At 36.5% G+C, this 11,201-nt stretch overlaps 1 long non-coding RNA gene across 1 annotated transcript; it reads right to left on the bottom strand.

The window, feature by feature from the left end:
• Window positions 1–2,670: 2,670 nt before the first annotated feature.
• On the bottom strand, window positions 2,671–4,900 carry LOC149136861 (uncharacterized). The gene is made up of 2 exons (XR_016238113.1): window positions 4,253–4,900; window positions 2,671–3,033 (listed from the first exon to the last, which is right to left on the bottom strand). It is a non-coding gene; the product is annotated as an uncharacterized LOC149136861 (long non-coding RNA).
• Between the last annotated feature and the right edge of the window lie 6,301 nt (window positions 4,901–11,201).

The raw sequence follows: 11,201 nt of genomic DNA, 5'->3' as shown, positions 1-11,201 counted from the left end.
CACCTTCTCGATGAGCTGAATCACGGCTTCTGTAGTAAAGGACACAATGAACTTTAGAAAAGTTAAGGAGTCACCCAGTGCAGTACAACCGATGTCGAAATTGATACTTTCGTGGAGGCTGTTAAAGGGCGCGTGTAACTTCTTTTCTTTTTCTCTGGAACTAGTAACCACAAGTGAGTCAACCCCGTACTTCAAATACAATATGCTGTTTTATTCCGGGCTGCGTGTTCTACGTCAGTGTTAGAGAATCTAGGAATCGTTGAACGTAGACACCATCGGAAGGCAACAGAATTGCTGGTGTCTTTGTGCCTAATAAGGTGTAGGTGGTTCCGAAATTTACGGGAGATCTGAGGTGTGTTGGGAGGAATTCTGCTTCAGGTTTCCTTCCTCTCCATTGGTTTTTGGATTGTCTGTATGGCTTCTCTTGAGGGTTTGCTCTGTAGATGAAATGAGCATCCTGGTTAAAACCCAACATTCTGTCCCCTATTTCTTGTTGGGAAACTTGTGAAGGCCTTAAAAGTTATTAGCCGCTCTTTAAGTGTCAACTATACGTGCTATCATTTGTTTGAATAACTCACTATGATACATCAATTTTGGGGGATGGAAATTTTCTTGCTGTCGATGATTGTACGTTTAGTTGTCTTAGAACACTATTGTTCCTTTATACTTTTGTTAGGCAGCAGAACAAGCCCTAATGGACAACCGTATACACATGGAGGGTAAATGCCTGATGCACAAATTTTAAGTCAACTTCTATATAAGTATATATATATATATATATATATATATATATATATACACATACATAAGATGGCATTTAAATTTATATATTTTCTTTTGTGTTTTTAAGAACAACTGAAGGCGCTTCAGTTGTTTAAATTCTTAATAACCTAAATGTATATTTTTTATCGTTGTTTATATGATATTTTATTAATCGCATTGAGCAACTCTAGGACGAGATTGTTTTCTTTTCAAGATAAATACATTTTAGTTTACTATTCCACTGTAAATTTACACGAAGTTAAAATTAACTAAATTAGAGGCATTTCCCCCATAAACTTCTGTTAACGTTGATGCGACCTTATCACTTGTCTTCAGTATAATGCCAAGTTTTCAGCTGATAGCAACGTCCATTCAATAGAATGTTAATTCCCTTTCCTCTGATAAAATCCATTCTATAGGACTAATTTATTTAGTTTTATCTTCGGAAAGGTTTGCAGCAAGATAAGAAGCTGAATTGCGTATAAGTTAAAAAGAAAATAAGACTGATTTAGTGTTGCCAAATGCGATAAATGATATGGTACTTAAAATAGAATAAAAGGGGTTTGGAACTATTGAAATTTAAACCAATGAAACTTCTTAAATAATTGTTAAGTAGTTTAAGAAAATTAATAAAGAAACGAGCTCACATACACACACTTACACAGGCAGGCGTATGTATGAGTGTATGTGGGCAAGAGTATACGCATTTATGTATGCATGTATGTATACCTACCTACCTACCAACCTGCCTGTCTGACTGTCTGTCTGTCTGTATACAGTAACTCCTCGCCATATCGCGGTTCACCTATCACGGTTTATTATTTAAGCTTACGTCGGTTCCGCCGAAGTGTTGTTTTGCATTTATAATAAAATAAATATATATAAACTATAAAAATAGCAAACAAAAAAATATATATATATATATATATATATATACAGTACAGTACTATTTCTACTTCGCGGATTTTCAACTATCGCTGGAGGTGGGTTTGGAACGTAACACCCGCGATAGTCAGGGGATTACTGTATATGTATATATGGGTGCGCGTGTCGGTGTACACGCATAATAGAAAGAGAGGGAAGTCAGAAAACCATGTAAGAAGTCGGTAATCGGTTGGTGCCTAACCAGTAGTTGTATATTGTGTTTGCAGCTAAAACATTTAACCTTGTATCATCCATCTCGAAGTAACAGTAAATAAAGAAAACAGCATATGAACATTTATAAATGCGAGTCGCAGCGTCAGTAAAAACGGCAAGGATTATGTGGGTTTCTACTTGACTTTAAATCTTCGCAACAAGATTACTTGATACGATTCTCATCTGCAGCCAATGGCTTTATTTAATATCGATAAATGAATAAACAAAAACAACTAAAAATTATAAAACCTCGAGTAGAAATTTTTTGGTCATCTGATACCAGACTTTGCCTATGGAATATGAATGTATAGAAATCTATAAATGGTTATGAATTCCTACACACAAGTTTTGTGGAGACGGAAAAGTTGAGAAGAGCGATGTGAACGCTTCCTATCGATCTGTTGGATGTAAACAGACTAGTGTGCATAACATTGGAGCAAGTTTGCTAGACAGATATCAAATATCGGTTTTAAATTTTGGTACAAGGCCAGCAATTTCAGGAGAAGCGGTCAGTCGATTACATCGATTCCAGTGTTCAACTGGTACTTATTTTAACGACCCCGAAAGGATGAAAGGCAAGGACAACCTCGGCGGAATTCGAATTCGGAATGAAAAGACGGACGAAATACCGCTTAACAGTTTGTTCCGCGTGGTAACGATTCTGCCAGCTCGCCGCCTTAGACAAATGCCAAATATCGAATTCTCATAATATATTGCATATTTAGATTCACAATTTTATCGGTCACTGACAGAAATACAAGAAGATTGAAGAACTATAAAATGTCAATCTTTAATTACGTTCAAATATTAAATACATCTATATTCGACATGAGTTGTTGATAGGATAGCTTAGTTTTTCTGAACTATTTATCTCACATGTTGTATTACTAGTAACTTCCACTGAGAGTTCATTTGCTTTATTTTTACGTAACTACACAGATTTAACGCAGATATCAATATGGAAGTATATCTCCAATGCAAGCTGTCAACCAGCTAAAATTATATACGAATCAACAAACCTGAATTATAAATAATGTCTGGATTTTCCGGTAGCTGAACTATATCCCATAAAGAGAGTCATGTTACGGCGAAGTTGAAATTGAGTTTCCAAAAGCTTGGTTGTCAGGTATTTAACTGAATAAAACCGAAAAGTCACGTGTGCTAAGATGACAGAAGTTATAATTTTGTCTACAAATTTGGCAATTTGCCAATAACTATAACGAAATCAAATAAACGAACAAGCTGAAATCAGTAACAAATACCGAAACAAACGCACACAGGTGACAACATATAATGCTCACCATATATATGTGTTATCTGTAAAGTTCGATAAATGCAGCTAAAAATACAAGAAAAATTGTTGTCCCGACATTTTCGCTTTAAATTATTTCTCTTCAAATTTAATCTGTATTGATTAATGTAATTACAGGACAAACAGTATCTAATATATTTATTGCAATAATAAGACAGTAATGTGATATGGCTTCATGATTGTTGCTGTGCAAATTTATTCAAAATTTATGAATATTTTCTAATCGTCTTTGAACTTATAAACGCTACTCACATGTAAACCGGTTACACGTTTTTAATCATGTGAAACGATTATGTATAAACACACACGCACACATACATAAATGATCATTCTGTAACGTCCATTTTTTACGCTTGCATTTCTCTCTCTCTCTCTCTCTCTCTCTCTCTCTCTCTCTCCATATATATATATATATATATATATATATATATATATATATATATATATATATATATATATATATATATATATATGTATATATATATATATATGCAGAAGGTTGAAAAGGAACACACGAGTTGATATATATATAAAGATAAAAGTCACGGTAGAAGATGCCAAAATAATAAAAAAAATCATTTCAGTACCGGCTTCAGTCGTATATATATAGGTGCAGGTGTGGCTGTGTGGTAAGAAGACTTGCGTCCCAACCCCATGGTTTCGGGTTCAGTCTCACTGCGTGGCACTTTGGACAAATGTCCTCTACTATAGCCTCGGCCCGACCAAAGCCTTGTGAGTGGATTTGGTAGGCGGAAACTGAAAGAAGCCCGTTGTATAAATATATATGTATATGTGTATATTTCTGTGTTTGTCCTCCCAACATCGCTTGACGATCGGTGTTGGTGTGTTCACGTCCCCATAACTTAGCGGTTTGGCAAAAGAGAACAGTATTGCTAGAAATAAGAGTTAAAATAAGTCGTGTCAGCTGAATAAGATAGTGCTTCTGTGGCTATTGAGTTGTTTTGACATTTATCTCTAACAATACTGGTACTGATTAATGCCCTTTTTTTAATTTAGTGAAGTATATATCTATTACTCTACCTCTTGTATTCGAGTACTATTTTTCCCTCCTTGTTTCATATTCATGTGCTTACTCTGGTATATATAATTCGAATGGCAAAGAAGTTAGCTTCACCACAATAAAGTTCCAATTTTCATCTCGCTGCGTGTATTTGTCTCAATCCCAGTCGATCAAGTCCAAGCTCGCATTTCAGGTGTAACGAACAACCGGTTTTCCCTTTTTATTCAAAGAAAATCGTGTTGTTTTCTAAGCGACGTCGGTGACAGCATATATTACTTCCTCTCAGCTCCTTAAAACATCAAACTATTGAAGCCCAGTCAGAGCTTTATAGAATGATCGCTCCATAAACTTTCTTGACTTGAATTCTTGGTTTCTGCACACCTCTACCGGCTCTTGTTATGAACCAGTGTTTCCCTCATGAGACACTTGTTTGTGTTCTTCCTTGGCACCGTCAATTCTCAAATGATTATCCATTTAATGAAATCTGACGTCATAATATCTGTATAGAGTGATGTCGGTATGATGAGCTTCTTTTACGTTAGTTGTAAAGTTTTCTTTCTTTATGGAGTGTTGTAAAGTGGAATATCTCAAAGGAAATTTACTAAATCTCAAACAATTGTAGGGTTTAAATACTCCGAAAGTAAGTACCAGACTGCTGATTATATATATATAGATATATTCAATTTACGATAAACGAAACAAACAAACCAAGTTTGCTTTTAGAAGCGTTGATATGTCTTAGAAAGTTAAAGAAGTGATTTTAAATTCTCAAACGCAGGATAATGCTAATAATATAGCCTGAACAGGATAAACTACCCCTATTTTGCTGAAAAAAGTGTGGGTGGCCAGCTATGAGACTCGAACTCACACCTCCGTGATTACGCGTCGCGGTGCTCTCGACCATTATATAGATATAAAGCTTATTATCTTTGCAAAGGCATCTACGTAAATAACTCTCTCCAACTAAATATTTATTGTCGCATATCAAAGTATTGATTTAAATGTTCTGAAAGAAACCGTACGAACGTAAAATAAAAATGTTAAATCATCGAATAAGCATTTAGAGCTAATTGGACAGAATTTTAACTTTTGAAAATTTGATGAATCCGTTAGACAACGCAACTGACCTTTGATGAACATTATAAAGATTTAGAATGAGAAAAAGTCGATGTCAAACGATTTATAAATGTTCATGTCTGTCTGATGAGCGGTTAGATGAGCCTCAGAGTACGAATTTGTGAAGATTTTCAGCTCCAGCAGAAAGCTGTATAATGTCAGAATACCATTTTCTCCGCCTTTTTGAACCAGTGTACTGACAAGTTTTCATGAGCTTCTTCTTTTATGTTAGAGCACTATTTACATGAAGAAGAAAAAGCAAATGGAAAATGGAATCATACACACTGAATTTTCAATTAAGAATATTTCTATCCAACGGAGGACTATTCAATATTTAAAGAACATGTCTGAGAAAACCAAAGATTTCATATGCAGAATCAGGTGCTGAAAGAGTATATTTCATTGACGAAGAGAATGGCTGCATAATAGCACGGAAAATAAACACGGATTTAAATCAAGGAATGTCCCACCAGCTATTAAAGATCAAGAAACATTTGGAGAGAACTCTTTAGTTTGATAAGGAAACTGAAAACCCCCTAAGCATACGATAACTTACAAAGGGCCTTTAACGATAATTGTCATTTCGTACGGCATGCAAAGAAAATCCGTACGCCTTGTATCCTTAAGAATATATTTTGCAATATAGATAAGCGAAATAAGCGAATCTCCTGTTTATAAGTGTCAACCTAGAGATTTCTCTGAGCAGACCTGTTATGTTAGCAATGAAAATAGCCCCAGGATAACACGCAGGATTATTTCCAGGAAGAATTTGTAGTTCAATCCAATATTTACTACGAATTTCAAAACTAATATAGCTAGGGAATTCTCAAATTTAGAATCAAGGTTGTTTTCCCAGGTGGGCATAACTATTATGGTATTTACAACAGTTAGTTGTTAGCAACAGGTAGATTAAGCAACATAATGTGAGAGGACTCGCTGAAGCCAAATCAAAAAGGGAACTAAGTGTAACTGTATAAACTCTAGTAACCACCTCCTTCATGGTAATATTTCGATCAAAGCAGTAATATATGAACATAATGTTCAAGTCGGTACTAGCGCTGTAATAAAAATAAAAACCCTTACATGAACTTACGTAGGAACAACAGAAAAGAGACTCAAAACGAGCACCAGAATCCTTTGAGAATTTGTTCTCAACGAATCTATGCAAAATGTGCAGCAATTAAAAGAAGCTGGTTCAAACCTCTCCGAAATCAGGCGGCTATCTTACTAATAAAATCCCATACAGACATAGGTTCTAACACCATTCTATGGAGTGCCCGTAATTTTTATATGGGAAGTATTGTATCCTGATTCGGGGCAAATTATTTTTAGAACAAAAATGTGATATACTGAACTGTTGCAAACAGACATCGAAATTTTGAGTTTCGAGGCTCCTTTAGCTGTTACATATCCCAGTGTGTTACATATCCCAGGGCCCCAACAATTACAAATATAAACCTGAACTTGTAATCTGCATAGCGTAACTCTAGATTTCTCAGTAGTTCAGTGTAGTGTACTTTTTTTCACTGATCTTCAGCTTTATACTAACATCCGAGTACACTTCTTCTTCTCTATCTCAGACCATTATATCAGGTCTATTGTGTTTAGTGTTTACATTTCATTGAGGTCTTCACTGGGACATTCCTTTTAATTATGAGTGGTTATGTTTTCCCCTATTCTGTGGGTTCTTATTTCCTTGTCCTCGGGATTATCCTTCCAACGGATCTCATCATATGGTGTCCTAGCTACGACATCTTGACTCATCTGTAGATATTAGCGTGATGACATTTTCGGACAACTGGTTTGATGTGGGTGATATCTTCGGTGTTAACTCCACAAAGTCTGCATCGGTTGTCACATTTTGCTGCTGTTCCTGAACCTCTATCCCTTTTGTGCATCAGGTACTTGGTTGATAATTCTTGTTCCTGGATTGCAAACGCATACCCTTCAAAGTGGGAGATAATAATCCAGTTGTTGCTCAATGATAGACTGCTTTGATAATTAATGTTACTATCATAGTTCAGCGTAAGCATTTTCTTTTCGCTGATACCAACGTATGTATAAAAAATATGAAAGAATTTGTTATATACAGTGCTCAAGTACACTACAATGTAGAAAAAAAGCCATCAGGTGTACTGTTGACGGATCTCATGAAGCATGGAAGTTTTGAACGATGTAGTGTCCCGACAGCTAACGACTGATGCGGGCAGTTTATTCCATGCTTCAGCAATTCTGAGCCTGAATGTTTCCGAAAGTGATGGGTGCTGTGTTGTTTTTTTTTTCTTTTGATTTTGTAAGCATGCTCACGAGTGTTTGCCATATGAAATTTAAAACATTGCTCAAGTTTAATGTTGGAACGATGGTGGATAATCTTGTGGGTATCTACTAAGTCAGTTGACAGACGCCTGAGATTCAATGTATCCATGCCCAGGGAAGCAAGACGTTCATAGTATGGGAAATGCCTGACAGCGGGTTTTCGTTTTGCTACACGTTTCTAAACAGTTTCCAGGAGATATATATGCTGAGCAAGATAGTGCTTTCAAACTGTATGTATGTATGCCATTATTCAGTTTTCTTTTAAGATTTCTTGCCAATACCGAAAGATCTGGTTTCTAACCTATATCCAAGGCTCCTTTATTGGAATTTCAGCCACACCAACAAGGTTTCTGCATGTATGTATGTATTATTTCTTTACCACCCACAAGGGGCTACACACAGAGGGGACAAACAAAGACAAACGGATTAAGTCGATTATATCGACCCCAGTGTGTAACTGGTACTTATTTAATCGACCCCGAAAGGATGAAAGGCAAAGTCGACCTCGGCGGAATTTGAACTCAGAACGTAGCGGCAGACGAAATACCGCTAAGTATTTCGCCCGGCGTGCTAACGTTTCTGCATGTATGTATGTATGTATGTATGTATGTATGTATGTATGTATGTATGTATGTGTGCAGATTTGTATGTTTTGTTTTATGAAAATATTCTCATATGAAAATATTCTCATATAGTTGCATGTCTAGACATGCTCATATATACGTAAATGATAAATTTGTGGAAAATTTTACAGATTTTTTATAGTACGAGTGATGGCTTAGATCGGTAGACTTTGAATCAGCTTCCTCACTTCTGCTTTTGTGAAGTCTAATTTCTCAAGATTCGAAGCAGAATCGTTGCCATGCAGGACAAAACGCTTAGAAGGTATTTTTTCAGGCCCTTGCTCTTTACGTTCTGCGTTAAAACGCCATCGGGAACGACTTTGCTTTGATCCTTTGACTGGTGGACAAATTAAATACCGTTTGAGATCTGGATTTGATGCAAACGATTTAGCACCTTCCCCGAAATTGTTGGCCTGGTGCGAATATGAATATAAATATACACTCTACATTTCATGTATTGAGTCTCTATAGCATGGACTTTATTCATGTAACATATATAGGACAAAGTTATGCGTTTAAAGTTTTCGTTTTGTTCAGAAATAAGAAACATTTATCTATTATCTTATAATTTTTAGTGATTAAACTACGACCATGCTGAGGGTCCGCGTGCAAGAATTGTAATCGAATCGACTCCAATACTTATTTCTTTGAGGTCTGGTACTTATGGGGGTCAGTTTTCTGAACCGCTGAGTTGAGGGGACGTAAAAGACCCAAAACTGTTTGTCAAGCGGTGGTAGGAAACAAACGCTTACACAAACACACACATGCACACAAACACACATACGCACACATGCACATACACACAGCAACATGCACATACACACAGCAACATGCACATACACACAGCAACATGCACACACACGCAAACACACACATACAAACGCACACACACACATGCAAGTACATACACATACGCACACAGAAACACAAACACACGCACACAAACATATACACACAAAAATACACATGCACACACACATACGCACACACACACAAACAGACACAGACCAACACACGCATTCGCACACACAAACACACATACACACACACAAACACACACACACACACAAGCACACAAACACACACACAAATATACGACAGTCTTTTTTTTTTAGTTTCCGTCTACCAAATCTACTGATTAAACTTGGTCGACCCGATGGTATAGTAGACGACACTTGCCCCAAGTGGCCACGCAGTGGACTGAACCTGGAGCCATGTGTTTGGGAAGCAGACTTCTTACCTCACAGACTTCCGCTTATCAGTGGAGGTGTTTACTAGTTTTTAAGGAAATCTCAACAAAATGTAAACATATATAGGCACAGGCGTGGCTGTGTGGTAAGAAGCTTACTTCCCAACCAAATGGTTCCGGGTTCAATCCACTGCATAGCCGCTCGGGTAAGTGCTTTCTACTAGGTTTGGTAGACGGAAACGTAAAGAAGCCATATATATATATATATATATATATATATATATATATATATATATATATATATATATATATATATGTATGTATGTGTGTGTGTGTGTGTGTGTGTATGTGCGTGTGTGTGTATCTATGTGTGTATTTGTGTGAGTCTGTAATTGCCCCTATCACCGCCTGACAACCGGTGTTGGTGTCTTTACGTCCCGTAACTTAGCGGTTCTGCAAAAGAAACGATAGAATACGTATTAGGCTTAAAAAAATATGTCAGCGGATCGATTTCTTTGACTAAAATCTTTCATGGCTGCGTTGCAGCATGGGCGTAGTCAAATGGCTGAAAGAAATAAGGTAATGTAAAAACAGCCCCAAATAATTATAGGCAATAAAAATGTTTCGAAACAAAAACAAAAACAAAACAAAAAACAAGCATAAAAAGTAGAAGGAATAGGGGAAAGCGATCCTGATGCTCTTCTGACAAATAAACTGAAAACAAATAAGACGAAAAAGACATACCAAATCATGAATCTTCTTTAACTGAAAAGTTAGGCGGTAAAGGTTAGAAATCTATAAACCTATACACTCGCGAAGTGGAAACGTATATTACAAATGGCAGTGTAAATATAAATATACAGGTTTTCATTTGTATATAGTGGATAAAATGGGAGTCTAATAACATTAAAGATATTTACTCGGTTTATACAGAATCTTTATGTATTATTTTGTTAAATTATGTATTCAATTACCTTAAATCATTTATATTTTGTTGATTTGTGATATTTGAATATCATTGTCTTTGCCTCTTGATTCTGAATGAAATGGCAACACACAAACACACACATACACACACACATACACACACACACACACATTGCACAGCCGAAAGATTGCAATGAAGCGAGCTATGCAAAGTTGCGGCCAATTTTTGTTCTGGCTTAAGAAACAGGGGAAAAATTAAAAGACATCAGAATTTACATAATCTGCTTGAGTAATTGGCTGCAACTGACGGGGAGTGCAAGAAACGTGAGCTTGCATACGTGGACAGGAAAAAACTAGGAAGGAGAAACCCAGTGAAAGAGAGAAAAGGGAACAGAATATAAAATAGGAATAGAAGCGAGTGAAGGTTAGGCGAAGTAAAACATGAAGACGAGAGGAGAGCTGAATAATAAAAATCAGATTACTGAATTAAAGAAAGAAGGAGGGATTAGCGGAGAACATTCATTTAAATCCATGATTCTGAGTTTGAATACGAAACGATGTTCCGTTTCATTGAGTGTGCGGATCCATGATTTGTAAGGATACCGCACGATTATAGATGGGCAAATGAATGACTGCTTGTATTGGTGGAGGGAAGCAACAGGTTGGTCAAGCATACGTAGCAGTGGGCCTTGTATGTTTCGCAAAAGCGATCAGCAAAGCGTAGGCCTGTTCCTCTCTTTAACCGATCAGCCGCTCGTCTCCAAATATAACGCACACTCATTCGCAACTTCCATTTTC

Source organism: Octopus bimaculoides, chromosome 2, assembly GCF_046866305.1.
Source record: "Octopus bimaculoides isolate indiv1 chromosome 2, ASM4686630v1, whole genome shotgun sequence".
Taxonomy (NCBI): domain Eukaryota; kingdom Metazoa; phylum Mollusca; class Cephalopoda; order Octopoda; family Octopodidae; genus Octopus; species Octopus bimaculoides.
Note: the sequence above shows the minus strand (reverse complement) of the source record. Positions and strands in the feature narration are given on the sequence as shown.